Below are 16,943 nucleotides of genomic sequence, written 5' to 3'. Positions count from 1 at the left end.
CGCAGATCTCCTCGCCGGATTACCATTCCAGTTCTGGGCGGCGACAAGATTGACCGAACAGCGGCGGCGGTTGTCTCGCTGGAGCTTTGGGGGAGGAGGAGGGGGACGATTTCCAGCGGGGCGAGGCGAGGCCAGACGCTTCCCACGACGTTTTGGTCGGCCGCGATGGCGAGCTTCCGGCGGCGGCTGTGGGGCAGATGAGTTCCTGATGGCGTGGTGGAGACCTATTTCCGAGATGCGGCGGCCAGGTACGGCCATGAGGTTTCCTGAACGGGTGGAGTGGCCTCTTCCCGAGTTCGGCGGCCGGCAGTGGCTGAACCACAGGCCCACTCCCTCTACTTCCATATGCTTTCTTCTCTCCTGTACGCATCTATCTGATTTTATGCAGTGTTTGAGGAACAGGGGCGGCAGCCAGAACATGAGCATAATAACAAGGTAGAAATCTGAGTTCTCTTGCTTGCCTTCCTTCCTGTGAATTTCGTTATCTGAAGGCCGTTAGGAACAATGCATTTCTGATTAGCTGATCTTGATTAATTCCCAAAGCTATTTTTCACATGGTTGTTTCGTGCACGTGGATGATAGCTTGCACTTTTTTTGTGAATTGTTTGAAGTTGATCGATCATGACAGTGTTGTCAGGACACTGAATTTTGCAAATAAGGATGGCATTTATTGTACATATTGTACAGATAGGAAAGGAGAGGTTTCTTCTGAAATGCAGGTTGAAAGTGGTAAAGTTTTCCCATTGTTACAACTTCCACAGTTCTGTAGCGAGCAACATCGTATTCATTACCTCTCTTTGCATTACTTAGAATCGAGCATTAATAATTGTCATGTTAAATTCCTGTAAGCTACTACTAAGCCTTATTATTTTTCAGAAACTAAACCATCATTTGTTATGTACATGCAAAAAGATGGATATCTTTCACAAAGACAGGGGTTACTGATTAGCGACATGATCTTCTACAAAACTATTGATTAGCGACATCTACTACCAACCAGTCTTGCACCTTGCCTCCATTGCGGCGTCAATTCCATCTGGCCGACCGCCGTGCCCCGTCTTTCCACGTCGCTTGCTGAACGTCCACTGTCCTCTGGGTGTCTCGCCTTTCTTCCTGGCTGGCCAGTCCAGCACAGCCTCCTATCTCGCCACCGGTCCCATTCCACTTATTCTTTGAATCTGACTAAGTTTCTTCTTTGTTGTCACCAACATACCAAGTATCAGGTCCTTGCTATTATATTGGCTATAACCACTATTCATAAGTGAAACTATGTGGTACCATGCTACTGTAGGTTATGCGGTTTCTGTTGTTTCATTATTTAACTGCATTGCTGATATATATATGAGTAATCATTGTTAATAATAGTAAATTGTTATATCATTATTTTGGTAAAAAGGTATTTCAACTTGCATCCATACAAATAAACATGTACGAAAAGCGTACAATAGGTGAACTGAAGGAAATAAAATTAAAAGGAATCAGGTCAGTCAAGGTAAGGAGTGAATTATCTCAACAGTTCCACATTCCTGGATAAAGGCTGTCCACATGTTTCGAATGAGTTCTCAAAATTCGTTAGGTGTCCAGAGTTTATGATGGCATGCGATTGTTTATTTAGGTAATAATAATGCAATTGTTTGCAACTAATTTTTTTTTTGTACCAATCATGCATCCAAGCGATTGATGACAAGAGCATGCATCTCCCTCAATGCTGGATTAAAATGTTATCAATTTATATGCAATCTAAATTCTCCTAATGCAAATTCTTTTTTATATTTCTTTCTCCGAGTTTTTTTTTGATTCTTTCTATGTCCGTGATATGTGAGTGTTTTGAACCGATTTGGTCGCAGGTAGCATATATGTTGCAAGGAAACGATATGCTATCGTGACAATGCATCAGTTGGGCACACATGAGAGGTATACAAGTTCTGATATTGTCGCGGAGGTGCAACGTGACATTAGAGCATACATATACATATATATAGATCCATCTTTTATGATCTAAGTTTGCACACGACATTTCCTATCTAGGCTTTCCAGTCCATAGCATTAACCGTCATAGACATTTGTTAGAGCAACATCTGTTACTATACCTTTATATGGCTTTCATTAGCTCTTACGCTGAATACATTCCTATCATATAATACTATTGCTCAACCTTGGGTCATATACAGAAATTATGAACTAGGTGACAGAGCTGATATATTTTTGACTCATAAACATTAAAACAATTGCCTAGCTACCTATTGTGGGCAACTTTGTTTTTGTTATAGGCATTTTCTTTGATAGTATTGCTGGTTAGTGATTTATGTGCAATTTGAAAAAAAATCACACCTTGAAACTTTTGGTTACATGATTCTAATACATTGTGTCAGATATACAGGTACTCAATACTCTAATTTTTTTATCACACCAGATGTCTTATAAGTTTCTCTGGATGGCATACTTCAGGCCTACTGTACTTTGACTTTATGATACTTAGTTGTTTCTAGAAAGCCATCATTCAGAAACCCATTGAGAAATAAATACTGGATAAAGTGACAAAACCAATAAATTACATGATTATGATGTATGCTTCACTTTTTATTCAGTAAGTTGATACGAGCTCTAAAATGATTCTGCTTGGATGTGCTAGGGATAGAAGCAGGTGGCCACAATTCCAAATTAAATCACGCAATGTAGATGTTGCAAATGAAAGTTTCTGATTCATATTATTTTGTGCGAGTTTGATTTCAGATATGGTCATTTATAGGTTCCCTTGGAAGCTCCAAATTGCTATCAACCTCAACATCTCTAAACAATTTCTCCGAGCCTTCAATCCAGCAATCAAAAAGCCAGTGGGACTAGGGGATGAAGTAGATACAACACTTCTGACCACTATTTCTTCTGGACGCACAACTCGCTCCAACGTGTAATCAGTTACATCTCAAGCCCAATATCAAGCAATTTTAGTTATTTGCCACTGCATGATTTCTCTAACAGATATTTATTTTTCACGGTTCATTTTTATGTGTAATATTTTATAGACTTAAAATAAAGGAGATGTCAGTAATGTTATTGTTTGCCTTCTCCATCATGTTACTCTTGGTGCCATATTCTTCCCCAAATACTCCCCATCTCCACATTCATTTTCTTATAATTTGGCTCATATGTTTTCCCTTTTATGTTATTATTTCTTATGTTTGATTTGTTTTGGAGGTTCCCAACTCATCATTGCTACTCGAGCTATTAATGGAAGGAAACTTCTCCCCATGTTCAAGCATTTTGTAGGACGCATGCCTCTAGAGAATCAGTTTTTAGTTCACCCTTTTCACCAGCACCTATATTTGAAGTATATAACAGGCTACAAGAGTTATACATGTGATGGTAGAAGCTATCAACGAATGTGGTCCAGTCTTGTGCAGCAGGCCATGGTGGTCGAACAAAATAGATTCCTGATTTTCTACACTTTTTTCGAAAATCCTCAAAAATTCATTCAAAAAAAACTAGAGCATTATTAGGGTCTTCTAAAAAACCAGTCTTCATTTAATAAACAAAATACATAGAAATAAACTCAATTTTTTTTTTGAGACGTCTAGAATTAATGGACAAATAATAGCACATTTAAGACCATTTTTAGGTCTTCTAAAACTTTTGCAAACGGTTGACTGTCTTTTATAGTATTTTAGGCCATCTAAAATTCGTAACTAAAAAAATCTTTTTTTATTAGTTGAAAATATACAATGCTTGCCTTATGAATCTGCAAAGGACTAATAAGATTATTTCTATCACCAAGATGAGCCACCCCACACTCATGAGACTACAGTGTTCTAAAAACTGGACACTTTCCGCTTAATGAGTCAAAGATTTTGCCTCCGTTTAAATAAAAAAGAAACTCCACGTCGTGGAAAAGACCGAGTAAATATACACTTTCATAACCATCTAAAGGATGAAGATGGCATAGACGCAAAGCCATGAAAAGAATTCAGAGTAATATACCTAAAACAGAGACTTTACATTTGCTCAACCAAATTGGCCAATATCAAGAGTTTTAACATTTATAGTAAAATGTAGCTATGTGTAGATGATAAAAATGTTGGTCTAATTATTCTTTATGGATTTAATTAAAGCCTTAAGAATACAAGCAAATCCATTCTAGCTAAACTATACCACGCCGTCCTTATAATGCACATGTATCCCTTGATCACTACCATTGAAGCCTCCTTTGTATATCATATAGAAACAATAAATCATACCTATCAATGCACACGACTAGACATTAAGGAAAATAAGTGTACCGATATAGCTAATTAAGCTGTACTTCTCAAGTTAAGATGGACTTTCGATCAAGACGAAAACAAAACACATCATATATGACAGAAAACAAAACACAACATATATTCAGTTATCACTGCCTCTTAAACTCCAGCCGTATAATGCACAAAAACAAGTAATCATAGCAATCATTACACTTAATTATACATCAAGTAAAATAAGAGTGCCAATACCGCTTATTAAGTTGCTATATTTAATTTGGGATGAGCGTTCAATTTATAGAAAGATAACGAAGCTAAGACATCCACCACAGGTTCCACGTCTAACACTGATTGCATACAATACAACAACAAGACCTATACAACATCATACACACACACACGTTGTACATAAAGCTACCACCACTACGCCCCATACCATCTCTCCAAACAACTGCAAAAACCGTAGCTAAACATCGCTGCACTAGCTATCTAAACTACCGATGGATGGCCATCACACGGAACAAGGAACACTACAAGCCAAAGCGCGTCTAGCCCGCACACCCATCTTGGCCTCTTGCCGCCACAAACTTCTTGATCGCCATGTCGATCCTGTCCAGCATCCACACCGACATCACATGCATTATACGGCTGGAGTTTAAGAGGCAGTGATAACTGGATATATGTTGTGTTTTGTTTTCTGTCAGCGTGGCCTAGACTAGCAAACGCCTCGGAGCAGAGCTCCTCACAAGTGCCCCAGATGGAAAGCAGGTCATCAATGGTGATGACCCATCCCTGCTTCAGCAGCCTCGCGTTCTCAGCCGCCAACTGCATCTCATAAACGTGGTGAGCAACATGAAGCCGAAGCGCCTTGCGACGCATCCGACTAACACACCTCCAATTGGCATCTGCAAAAACAACACTGCGGTGCCACCGTCGCCGCATCCTCCTCTCCATACGATGCGCTCCCCACCACCCGGCTCCTGAAACTTAGTGGCCCGGAGCAACCCAGGTGGTACCTCCTAGGAACACGGATCTCCACCACTGTCACAAAGACTTCATTCTCCCAATAGGTGCGGTACCTCACACTCGTGCCACCGGCCCGCAGCAAGGCTTCTCCCAACGTCATCATGCTCGAAATTCAGGCCACGATATGTTCATGTCTAGCCATAAACAATAGATCGGTTAAGAAAATGTGGTCAAACAAAAACACATAAAAATAAGCCACATGGTAACCACGAAATCAGAAAATTGGACGCTTACTATCCTCAAGAGCTAATCTGGAAGAACGAGCGCAAGTGCGCCTTCCCCAGCAAGCCCATGAAATGGTGTCCCCTGAATCAGGACGCTATGCTCTATAGTCTACACTTACTGTCTCACCATCACCGCTGAAAGGAAACGGCAGCAGCACTGCCCACGCCATCACCCAGCGGAGTTGCCGGCAGAACCGCTCATCCACCCACCACCCATGTCAGCCCCAGCACCGTCATGCACATGCACGACCACGGCCGCCACACCGACCAACTCTTCCCTCCCCGTGTTAAACACACTTCCTCCAACTATACATGCAGCACAGGAACCAGATACACACATACACACGAGTACTACCCTAAAGAGACATATGCAAAACACAAAAAAGAGGTATGGAAGCACGGCTGGCAGCCGGCGCGGCGAAGCGCGCTGCCTGTCTAGTATTGTATGACATTTGACCGGTCCTTTGCAAATGCAGATATGCAGCCGGCAGACCGCAGTGTTCTGCTGCTTCGTGACATGTTGCCAGCATCGGTAGTGTGATCGTGTAATAACTGACGCCTTGGAGACCGGCGTAATTTTCATATGATCGATCCGTGCACATGATTTGTTGTCTCTATAGTGTACAAAACCGAGCAAAATAGAGGGATCTAATGCCTTCGTATTCCCGATACCATGTGTGCAATTATATCTCCGTTTCAAGGAATAAGAGCACGCATATTTCAAAATAAACTTTGATCATAAAAATTAAGCAATAAAATCTTGATTATATTATATGTAATTAGCACCGTTAGATTCGTATAGAAAGCACTTTTTAAAATGGAGGTAGTACACGTGTTACAAAGGTCAAATATCGTACCTCAAACACGTGCAACAGAAAAAGAAATCTCTCCTCTCAAAAGAAATAAAAAAAAATGAACTCGCATGTAGCCCAGCGACTCCACTTCTAGGATTCTTGTTAGGCGATGCCCCCGGGCGGGCCGGACCAACAAAGTAAGCAAATTTTTCCTGCATTTTTTATTTTTTTATTTCTTTGCTGCTTTTCTTTTTCTTTTATTTTACTCCCTCCGGTTCATATTAATTGACTTTAATATGGATGTATCTAGACATATTTTAGTTCTAGATACATCCATATTGAAGTCAATTAATATGAATCAGAGGATATATGTTTCTATGTTCAATCTTACAAAGATTGATGCTATTAGAACCGAGCGGCACGTTTGGTGAGCTACCTATAAACAAAAAAACAGATTGATGCTATTAGAGACTTGCAATCTCATCGGAATATCCACAAGGTTCAGAGTTTGACTGGATTTGTGGCGAAGTTTAGGTGTTTTATCTCAACAAAATTATCTAGAAACGCGGCCTCTCGTCTTCAAGATTCAGGCGAAATAGGAAATCTAGGTGGACTAAAATGGTCGAGTGATCTAAGGCTAGGCATAGCGCCACTATCTTTACCTAATATCATGCATCCTAGCTCCAACGAAATGCTGATGCGGCATCTAATTTAGCAGGAGAGACGAGAGTAACAAAGCTAGATACCTCACTTTACGAGAAAAAAAAAGCTAGATACCTCGTGACGGAGCCCAATGTGCATCAGGGGCTTACCATCTAAAACTAGATTTTTATGTGCGCCTTGGCGCACGATCCCGTGAAATTTGTGTCAATGTTTATTTTATATACTACAATTGTAAACATCAATGATAATTAGCATTAAGTAAAGAGTGAATAATTATCCGATAGGGCATCAGGTACCGTCAGGTTGCACATGTCCAATGTCTATAGTGTGTACTAATAGGGCATGTGAGGAGCACCTCTTATATCACCACCATTCCATTGCCATCCTGTGTGAACACTAAACACCAGGTCCGCAGTGATTGTGTGTCGATGCTCGTTCATCTTCATGCCCTTCTTCCATCCCGGATTGACATGGATCTTCAGGATCTCTTCCCCTAGGATTGTCCTGCAAAGCTACCATGAGTACAAATTAGTATTTTGTTTTGTGCACAGGCTCATTTGCTCATTTTCAGTAAATAATTCAAAATGATGAAGCACGCCAAAATTTAGAGCATGCTGAATAATTCTTAACACCGTAAACCAAGACCACATGGCTGAATTGTTGGGCTGAATCGGAACGGTCATTGCACAATGAAAAAATCTTGCTTCGTAGACCATGAACAACCGCAACGACCTAAACAAAATTCACTTGGCTGCAAAACAAGCTCTACCACCTTATTCACATTAGAAAGTATGGGTTCATGTCCAATAAACCCGTGCGAACTGAAATAGCAAGTTCGTTAGGAAAGAAGAACAGAGAAAAAAATATGTGAGCCTGCTAGAGGTAAACTGAGAGCGAGACCTGACATCAAGTGTAGGTGCACTTATCGTTTAGTTAATCAAACCAAAGGGGGAGGCAAAGGGACCTGCGGGAGAAAGACGACGAGCCGCTGCAATATCCATCCCGGCGACCTATTCTCCGCTGTGCTCAGGACGAGGTCGTCCAGCAAGGATAGAGAAGGCGGAGCCTGGCCAACCACCGGGCCCACAATGAAGAGGTCTCAGCTACTCAGCAGCCGTCCTAGTTTGTCAGTACATATGGAATCAGCAAAGAAAAAACTGGGTACAATGGTCAGGACTGGCCTACTATTGCAGCTAGTTTGTGAGTAGTATATGCTCCTAGTTTCTTGATGTGATTCTAAAAGTGCGGGAAGGAAAAAGTCATTAGAATGCAATAACACAACATCAGCATGATAATCCAACTAAATTCGTAGGATACTTGCTTCACTTCTTGTTACACGCATTCTACAGAAGCAAATTTTGCTTCAGTTAATATATAAAACTAACCAAATGGAGCTGATATGACCTTGGAGCCATCTTTGAAGATGGCTTGTCCCTAACCAGTGAAGTAGATATAATCCTTTCCCAATAGAACAATGATTTCATCTGAAACATAAATGAAGCAAACGCCTCACAACAAATGTAATTATATCATAACACATTTCATAAATATTATATTTTCGGTGGGTAGAAGGGAGATGACTCATGACCTTAGATGAAGATTTAAAAAATGAGCTCATAGCCGCCCTCTTCTCTTCCCTATCCACTCTTCATTACCACATCAGTGACACCCGCTGTCGAACTTTAAAGCACACCAATCCCGGCGGAGAGGAGGAGGAGGCCGGCGGAGAGGAGGAGCCGTAGCACAGGGAGATGGCGGCGGGGATGGGAGGGGCGCGAGGGGAGAGGAGGATGCGGCCAGACCCGGCGGCTGCAAGCAAATGGGTAGGGTTTGACTTGGGGGTCTCTGGTTTTGTCTCACACTCTGCAATTGTCGCCGCAAGAAGAGATGAAACCTCCGCTTAGAGTGGTGAAAGCGACACTACGATTGAGGCTTGAACGAACATACTGGTGCTGCTGTGCAGAACCTGGGATGTTTCTTGTGTTCCAAGTAGCATTTGAGTATAATTTGAACAAGTGATTAATAAGTCATAAAATTAACTAAAAAAGCAATTGACCCACTTAATTTTTTTGTGAACAGATAGCATATATCAATGCTTGTGATGATATGGACTATTCATGGAGAGCCAAAGCTTACCATGTAGAAGCCAAAGCTCAAGGAGTACCAGCTATTACAACTATCTCCATATATCCTGGAGTGAGCAATGGTATTAATTCACATTCCTGTCATATAACACCTCAATTTGGCTTGTCTCCACTTGAGATATTTTCTCATGGTTAGGACCTAAGAAAGGAGAGCATAGATCATACAATTAGTTTGCTAGGTTAATACCAATTTGAGCTGACTATTGCTCAACAACACAAATCAGTTGTATGAAGCAAAAAAAGCTCATTGCTAGAATCTACCAACCGAGTGTATATAATGCGAAGGTATACGCAGCTTATTTTTGCAAGAATTCAACAATGTATGTATAAAAAAAGTCCTTGAAGGACGGAAATATAGCAATACGTAGAAGACAATATTTCTGTCCACGGAGAAGACCCAATTTGTGTCTAGCAGAAGAGACTTTAGTATCAAAAGAAAGTTTAGAATTACCGTCAATATTTATTCATGAACTGAGAGCCAATCATAATTAAAAAAAATCTCAGCTGATTGGGTTGTTTCATGACCACCAGTCTGAAACAATGAAAATGATTATGACCACTGATCCTCAGCTGCGCTTGAGTTGAGTCGACGTAGTCGAGGAGAAAGGTGTGGTGGCATATCAGGAGCAGCCGGAGGAAGTTGGCACCATCTGAACGGGCCAGATGTAGCTTAAAATAATAACTAAAGGTCTATATCATAAAGAAATCATCTATTCAATCATTCTTTGCAGATTTTAATACTACAACTTTTAGCAGCAAAGTATTAATCCATTTTTTGACTTTTGCAAGTCCAGATCGCTGTGAGAGCTCCATGGGGGTGCAGCAATCATACCGTGAGATACTTGTGATGATATGGACTATTCATGGAGAGCCAAAGCTTACCATGTAGAAGCCAAAGCTCAAGGAGTACCAGCTATTACAACTATCTCCATATATCCTGGAGTGAGCAATGGTATTAATTCACATTCCTGTCATATAACACCTCAATTTGGCTTGTCTCCACTTGAGATATTTTCTCATGGTTAGGACCTAAGAAAGGAGAGCATAGATCATACAATTAGTTTGCTAGGTTAATACCAATTTGAGCTGACTATTGCTCAACAACACAAATCAGTTGTATGAAGCAAAAAAAAGCTCATTGCTAGAATCTACCAACCAGTGTATATAATGCAGAAGGTATACGCAGCTTATTTTTGCAAGAATTCAACAATGTATGTATAAAAAAAGTCCTTGAAGGACGGAAATATAGCAATACGTAGAAGACAATATTTCTGTCCACGGAGAAGACCCAATTTGTGTCTAGCAGAAGAGACTTTAGTATCAAAAGAAAGTTTAGAATTACCGTCAATATTTATTCATGAACTGAGAGCCAATCATAATTAAAAAAAATCTCAGCTGATTGGGTTGTTTCATGACCACCAGTCTGAAACAATGAAAATTATTATGACCACTGATCCTCAGCTGCGCTTGAGTTGAGTCGACGTAGTCGAGGAGAAAGGTGTGGTGGCATATCAGGAGCAGCCGGAGGAAGTTGGCACCATCTGAACGGGCCAGATGTAGCTTAAAATAATAACTAAAGGTCTATATCATAAAGAAATCATCTATTCAATCATTCTTTGCAGATTTTAATACTACAACTTTTAGCAGCAAAGTATTAATCCATTTTTTGACTTTAGCAGAGGAGGCTCATAGCACTACATTAGCAAAATAAAACTTACAGCTACCATGAATTTCTGTGAGCAAGGGACATCGACACTGATCATTGCAATACTGCACCTATGAGACCACAAACTATGCAGCTGGCAGACAGCAACGCACAGATCTACGTACCTAAAGGCCAAGTGGATCACCTCACCTCCCACGATACAAAACCTATATTATCTCTAACATCAAGCTTAACTTCATTGTTATTTCACTGCAAACTAAATGTAAGTGCTGCAAAATTAACCTAGAAAATACACGATATATGTCTTACGTTTCACCAATACAAGTATTCACAGTTGGTTCCTTGGGCATTATCCTTGTCAAGTTGAACCCCATGAGAAAACACTAATGCCAGTTTCTATAGCAAGTTTCAACTCAGTATCAGGATTAGGCTAAAACTTAAGCCTCTTGCCTGAACACACACATTGAGTTCACATAAATGTGAGAGTTCATCGTGTATAAGATGTTAGGTGCAACACTTCCTACAAAACAAACATCACTCTTAAATTATTAGACAGACAATAAGAAGATGAATGGTAACATGATGATAAAAGGAGCAGATATGGACAACTGTAAAGTATGCTTTGCTCTTTGCCTTTGGCACCATATTTACATATAGAACTGATTTCGAATTAGATAAATGACAAGAATATGGGAAGATCATTTGCCAGTTAGGATGAGCTGAAGTACTTTCTTAGTGGGCGGCTTCTACCAGAATGTAAATGCGATTGTATTGTAAAAAGAGCTCTTTGGATTAAAGAACTGAACTAAACTATCTCTTTATCCTGATATAGAAATGTCTTACAGTATCTTCAATTGCTGGACTAATGGTAGCAGTACTGATACATGAACCCTTCTCTTTTGGTAATAAATAAGGAAATAACCACCAAATATGAACATATTCTGGTCCAAAACTTGGTAATGAAAAATCAACTATAATGCAAGAGTGCTATATCAGATTAGCATGATAGTTCTATATCAGATTAGCATGAGACGGTACACTGGATTTGCTCTGTTCAGCTGGCTAGGAGAGGATCACTAATCAAAATCACACCTCAACCATGGCCAAAATAGAGAGCTTGCCACATAATCATACGACACTCTAAAACTGAAAAGATATGTTAAGACTCAAGAGTAAGAGGCAGTGTGGTGCCAACAGTGATCAACCAAAAATTGAAGGCAACTTACAAAGGCAAGCAACAAATATTACCATGGATCAAATCAAGAGAATCAGTAAATAATGTTCTCTCCAGGATTTTTTTCAAACACCTTCTAGGCAAAAACAAAGATAAGAAACTATGGGGATTAAATGGAGAGAGGGAGAAGAGGGAGATCAGGATGGGGAGAGGCAAATTACCCTGTCTTGTTTACGTGCTCCACCTTTAGATGCAGAGGATGAAGAGGCGGAGCAGCAGCGACACATGCGGATGCCCGTACGGCCGGCTAACGGGGAAGAGGGAGCGGGGGAGGGACGGGAGGTCGGGGCGGTGGGCGTCGATGTAGGCGTCGATCTCGGGCTCCGTGGGAGGGCGGCCGTCGGGGAAGGACTCGAGCCAGGCGCGCGCGGCTATCTCCCATGGGTGCGGCGGCCGCGTGGAGGCGGGCGGCGCGGCCAGGGGAAGGGGAGGGGGAGGAGTCGGCTTCGTGGGCGTGGACGGGACTAGGGCGGCGGTGGGGGCGGCGGTGGGGACTAGGGCGGCGGTGGGGGCGGCGGTGGGGACTAGGGCGTGGCCTCCCTCGACGTCGTCGCTCCACCGGCAGTGCCGCTCCCGCGCACTGCTCAGCACGGTCGATGTCGTCGCGCCACTGGCCTCCTTGTCCATCTCTCTTCCGGTAAAGGGGGGGCTCCAAAGAGGGACGTGGGGGAGGAAGAGGGGCTGGCGGCGGGGATGGCGGCGGCGGCCGCCGCACGCGCACGGGAACGGGAGGGGAGGAGACGGCGAGCGCGAGGCGGCGGAGTCACGCGCGGGGATGGGAAGAGACCGTGGCCGGGCCGGGCGGGCTTTTTAGTGACCCGTGGATAAAAATTCGGGTCCGCGGGAGGGCCGCGCGCCCTGGCCAGAACGGACGGCGGAGAGCGCGCCACATCAGCGCATCGGACGGCTGCAAGTCCAGATCGCTGTGAGAGCTCCATGGGGGTGCAGCAATCATACCGTGAGATGGGCCTCTGCATCAGGGTAGGCTAGAGGAAGTGCACCAGATCGAGCCAGTCCTTCCAGCCCTCAAGGCCTCTGGCCGTCTGGCGCTAGCCACTGCCGCACGCACGAGCATGCCAATCCACACCATTTGTTACTCTTGCACACTCGCTTGGCTCGACCGATCGACCAAACTTCATAGGGGAAAAGGCAATCAAGGGTTCAGTGTGCTGCACACATAGGGCTAATTTGACGAACTTGAACTCCAGCGCTCCAAGCGGCACAGCCGCATCACGCAGGGGAAAAGCGTGCAAGCAGGATCCCTCGACGATACCACGACACTCAGACGTAGGCTAGCAGGCGTGCAACTCCTCCGATCATGCGATCTGTTTCTCGTTCGCTAGTCAGCCGGTCTCTATTCCGGTGGCCGGTGCATCGCATCCAATCAATGGACAATTCCGTGCATATTCAACTCCTTGGTATTTCCTAATTTTAATCTTTTGCAAAAACAATTAGGGCTAGTAGATGTAATCTGATAAGAAATGCGGCTAGGGTTTATGCAAGTTGTACGTATATGTATCATGTTCAGATGTTATTAGACAATTTTCAAGTCTGATGTGTATATTTGTTTATCAAACGGCAGGTGTATTATGGACAAATTTATTCTGAAAATAAAAGCCCCGTCACAATATATTCCAGAAGACATGAATTGGAAAAAGGTGATTCAATATGATCCAGGAAAGAGGAAACGGTAGAAAATTATCATCATATTCTAAAAGAAATGGTAAGAAGCAAGTATATCGTTAGTGGACCTTGCCAACCAATGATCAAATGGTAAAATATTTCATGGCTTTGAAGAATCAAATGTACTGAAATAGTAAAAGGTAATGTGAAAACTTTAGCTACTTGAGTACTTTAATTTGGTCATTCAACTATGTTTCACTTCAAAATTAAATCTACTTTTCATTTCGCAGGTTATTGAGCTTTGGTGTTTGATGATGTATTCTGGAATTTAAAAAGGCAAGACATCTTTTCCAAGTAACTTTGTCCTTTGGCATTTTAATATTTTATTACGAGTTCATTTTTATTTATACATGTGTGGCAGAATATATATACCATATATTTGTAGTTGATTGTTGCTTGAAATTTTATGCCATAGTAAAGCGGTGCATCTCAGGGCGACGCGAGCTCCAGCTCTGCCCCTAGATACCGTATCATATCACATATTACGAGAAAAGTTAATGTTTATGTGCATAGATTTACATTGAGATTCTTTAAATCGATAAATATAGTAAATCCATGATACTAGTTTATGATACCATGTTTTATATAGGTAGTATCATACACAAGTATCATATGCATGATACAACATGATACCACCCGCTATGGCCAGCGTAATATCTCAAACGTGTGTCTGACCAAGTTAGAATTTTGAATCGTCCAAAGACCCCTTTTTTTCTAGGTGAACTATGTTTTCGAGTATGGAAATGTCGGTGACAAGGGATTAACTTGTCAATGCCTATGGATTGTAGGCTAGGGTTTAGTTAGAAGTAGAGGGCAAGTAGATCTCGAAGGTTTCAGCCGAAAAGTACTCGACGAATATGAAAACTAGGGTTTGCAGACAATGATTCGATGATCTTCTCGTCCCTCGACCCCCTTTATATAGGTGGAGCCGAGGGATTCGTGCTATACAAGGATTACAGAGTCCGGGATGGTTTCTAACTCATCCCGCCGATTACAAATAACACTTCCTATTACAACTCTATCTTTTCCTTAAATACATCTTGGACTCTCGAGTCTTCTTATTCTTCGGGTAGTGGGCCTTCAATAAACCCCGGGTACTATATTAGGCAGGCCCATTTGGGATGCCTATGTCAGTAGCCCCCGAGATTTTGCTTGAATCGTAGAATCAGGGAAAATCTCCACTGTTTATTTTTACTCGAAAGCTCTAACTTTTATACTTTTTCTCATAAAATTCTATATTGTACAGGGATATTGGTAGTTGGGGCTAGTTCATCTGACGGATCAGGTACTAGTTAACTGCTCTAGTGGCAATCCGCAAAAACCTACTTCAAAATCACGTCCCTGGACATGATTTCGGGATACTGGTGTAAACGTCGACAGGCGCCGCTTAAGGTCTTACCATTCTGTCGAGTCCCAGTTAAATTTATCGAGTACCTAACGCGTCCGTTAGGATTTTTCTTCGTATCTGTTGATACGGATAAAAGTAGCAGAGCGCAGTCTTCGGCGATGCCACGCCCAGCAGAATAGGTCTGGGGTCTTACCTTCGCAATTTTGCGGCATTCAGAAATTGATCGCAACTTCGGCGTTCTGAGAATATATTGTCGAGTGCTTTTCCGGCTGTTGGAATGGCACATTTTATCGAGTCAAATATGACTTATATTGCTTTCCCGATGGGAGTATATGGAGAGTTAATGATAACTCGAAATATACTCTCTTGCTTGTTCTATTTTTCCTTTGTTAATTTCATCGGGCACGCGAACAGCGTTCCCGATGGGAGTAGCCCCGAGGCTACAGCCAAGAACTTGTGCTTGGTTGTAGGCTCAACATTTTAGTCCACCTTGTCACTATATTGCCATTATCTCCTGATATTCTTTCCTCCTTCTTCTTCTCTCTTTCTTTTTTTCCTCTCTCTCTCTTTTTTTTTTTTTTATTTATCGGGTGCGCGAACAGCGCTCCTGATGGGAGTAGTCCCCAAGGCTACAGTCAAGAACTTGTGCTTGACTGTAGGCTCAACATTTTCTATATTTGCCATTGTCGAAATTTTTCTTTTTTCGAAGTAGCCCCCGAGCATTTGGGCAAAAACTTGTTTCTGACCAAAGGCTCCCGATGCATTCAAATAACTTGTCCTGTCGCCATTCTCCTTTCTCTTGTCGACATATTTTCCCTTGTCAAATTTTCTTCAACTCTATCAATGGTCGATATTTTTCTGCTTTGTGGGTCCATCGTTCCCACCATGTTGACACATCGTGCAGGTGGGGGACACACGTCCTCCGCTTTTTCTGGTGCACGTACGGTAACGCCTATCCCAGTAAAAATATTTTTTTGCCCTTGAATCTAGAAGATCCATTCTCACCACACGATTTCCTCATCCAACGGTACACTGCGACCCCTAATTCTTATATAAACCTTTCTTCAACCTCCGTTCATCCCCTTGCTTGCGCCGCTCACTTGTTCCTCTTCGCAAAATTTCCTCTGCGCCCAAGTTTCTCTGATTTTTCCGCACTCGCATACATTGCTCCGCCCATTGCCGTTGATGCCACCGCGCGTGCGCCTAACTCGCCACAGCACTCCGGAATCCGCGATGGCCGCTGAAGATCTTGAGTGGGAGAGATCCAAAATCTCCAACCAAGACGCCAACCTGATGAAAAGGCTTGGTCTGATGAAGAAGGAAGACGCCATCCGCTTTCCCAGTGAAGAAAGCTATCCCAAGCCTCCAATGGAGTATCGGGTTAGTTTTGTTGATCATCTTATCCGCGGCCTTTCGCCTCCAATTCATGATTTCCTCCGCGGCCTTCTTTTCGTTTATGGGATTCAATTACATCATCTGACCCCCAATTCCATCCTTCACATTTCTATTTTTATCACCCTTTGCGAATGCTTTCTTGGAGTCGCCCCTAATTGGGCTCTTTGGAAACGCATCTTCTGCATCCGCCGCAATGGCTCCCACAACGTCACTTATAACATAGGTGGCGTTGTTATCTGTGTTCGTACTGATGTCGATTATTTCGACGTCAAGTTTCCTGATTCCGTCCAAGGATGGCGCAAGAGGTGGCTTTACATTCACGAAGAAAGCGCCAACTCCGTTGAGCACAACATAATTCCCTTCGACGGGAATGCCAAAATTCAGCGCCGTCGCTCCCGGGATGCCGAAGCTTCGAGGAAGAGAAAAAGGCGACGAGAGGCGCTCATGTCTCGCATTCGCCGGCTTCAAAATACTCGAGGCAAGGAGCTATCTGGTGTTCAAATCACTGCTTACTTCCTTAGGATTAGAGTGCAG

The 16,943-nt window shown here is 42.6% G+C and overlaps 1 long non-coding RNA gene across 1 annotated transcript; it reads left to right on the top strand.

The window, feature by feature from the left end:
• Positions 1 to 207: 207 nt before the first annotated feature.
• Positions 208 to 3,030, top strand: LOC124667714. The gene is made up of 3 exons (XR_006991375.1): positions 208 to 435; positions 1,848 to 1,914; positions 2,750 to 3,030. It is a non-coding gene; the product is annotated as an uncharacterized LOC124667714 (long non-coding RNA).
• The last annotated feature ends 13,913 nt before the right edge of the window (positions 3,031 to 16,943 follow it).

The sequence above is a fragment of the Lolium rigidum genome, chromosome 6, assembly GCF_022539505.1.
Source record: "Lolium rigidum isolate FL_2022 chromosome 6, APGP_CSIRO_Lrig_0.1, whole genome shotgun sequence".
Classification (NCBI taxonomy): Eukaryota; Viridiplantae; Streptophyta; class Magnoliopsida; order Poales; family Poaceae; genus Lolium; species Lolium rigidum.
Note: the sequence above shows the minus strand (reverse complement) of the source record. Positions and strands in the feature narration are given on the sequence as shown.